Below are 2,108 nucleotides of genomic sequence, written 5' to 3'. Positions count from 1 at the left end.
ATGTATCCGAATATAGGACTTTATGATTTAGAAAAAACGGCTAACATACAACATAAAGAAGCATGCTATGCTTACGGGTTAGTAATGTTCGCTTCTCACCAAAGTGAGAACAAGAACATCGGGCTACAACTATTAAACAAAATGTTCCCACAAGTGACGGAGTCGGTAATTAAGGTAAGAAATGAGGTTTTTAGATTGTTACGGGACTGTTGGACATTACGTAACCCTCGTCCCTTTGACGACGTTACAACATGATGTCTTATCAACGGCCATAACGGTTATGTTTCACAAGACCAAGGATGGGAAGTAATCCTAGTAAAACCAGAATGCATGACTTGTTTCTGGACGTATGAATTACGTGTCTTTATTGCCTTTGCTGAACGACTTGTGTACTAGCTAGAATTATCTTCACAACCATCTTGTATCAAATTTATTGTGTGCTATATTTCATGCTATATGTAAAATAAGCGGTATTGTAAGTTTGTAAAATATTGTGTAAAAGTTTGAACGCGAAATATTATTATAATCAGTTTTTCATATAGAATTGTAGTAGTTGAATTGTATATTAGCTACTAAGTATGAACTTAACGAGTAGGTACTACCCGAATTTAAACTTATAAAACGCTAATATGAAGAAAAAGCTTTTATAAATGAGTTCATATTATGCTACGAAATACTATTAACTACTCTTAATATTCTGTATAATTAACTTGTTCCATTTGACTATTTTGAAGGAAATGGCACCGACTACTCGACACACCGTGAATATGAATGAAGAGGAATTCCGTACTTTTCTAGCTTCAAACATAGCCGCAGTACAGGCTGCGCTACATACCAACAATAACCTTGGATCTAGCAGTACAGGAAATCGTGTAGGATGCACCTACAAAGAATTCACTGCCTGCAAACCTTTGGAATTTGATGGAACCGAAGGACCGATCGGATTGAAACGGTGGACCGAGAAGGTCGAATCGGTGTTTGCCATAAGTAAGTGTACTGAAGAGGACAAAATGAAGTACGCTACGCATACCTTCACAGGTTCTGCGTTAACATGGTGGAATACCTATCTAGAGCAAGTGGGACAAGACGATGCGTACGCACTACCGTGGTCAACATTCAAGCACTTGATGAACGAGAAATACCGTCCCAGAACCGAGGTCAATAAGCTCAAGATAGAACTTAGAGGGTTACGAACCCAAGGATTTGATATTACCACGTACGAAAGACGATTCACAGAATTGTGCCTATTGTGTCCGGGAGCATTCGAAGATGAGGAAGAGAAGATCGACGCGTTTGTGAAAGGATTACCGGAAAGAATCCAAGAAGATATAAGTTCACACGAGCCCACCTCCATACAACAGGCATGTATAATGGCTCACAAACTAGTGAACCAGATTGAAGAAAGAATTAAAGAACAGACTGCTGAAGAGGCCAATGTGAAGCAAGTCAAAAGAAAGTGGGAGGAAAACGGTGATAAGAATCACCAATACAACAACAACAGCAATTACAATAATAATCGCAACAATTATCCCAACAATCGCAACATCAATCGCAACTACAACAAACGGCCCAACAACAACAACAACAACAACAACAACAGCAACTACAACAATCATCCCAACAACAATAATAACCGCAACAACAACAATCAGAAGCAGCTATGCCAAAGGTGTGAAAAGTATCACTCGGGGTTCTGCACCAAATTTTGCAACAAGTGTAAAAGAAATGGTCATAGCGCGGTGAAGTGTGAGGTCTACAGACCAGGGGTTAATAGAACGAAAGAAACAAATGGTGTCAGAACGAGTAATGGTGGAGCAAGTAGTGTCGGAGCAAGTTATGCCAATGTAGTTTGTTATAAATGTGGAAAACCGGGCCACATTATTAGAAATTGCCCGAACCAGGAGAACACGAATGGACAAGGCCGCGGAAGAGTTTTCAATATTAATGCGACAGAGGCACAGGAAGACCCGGAGCTTGTTACGGGTACGTTTCTTATTGACAATAAATCTGCTTACGTTTTATTTGATTCGGGTGCGGATAGAAGCTATATGAGTAGAGATTTTTGTGCTAAATTAAGTTGTCCATTGTCGCCTTTGGATAGTAAATTT

This window comes from Rutidosis leptorrhynchoides, chromosome 1, assembly GCF_046630445.1.
Source record: "Rutidosis leptorrhynchoides isolate AG116_Rl617_1_P2 chromosome 1, CSIRO_AGI_Rlap_v1, whole genome shotgun sequence".
Classification (NCBI taxonomy): domain Eukaryota; kingdom Viridiplantae; phylum Streptophyta; class Magnoliopsida; order Asterales; family Asteraceae; genus Rutidosis; species Rutidosis leptorrhynchoides.
Note: the sequence above shows the minus strand (reverse complement) of the source record.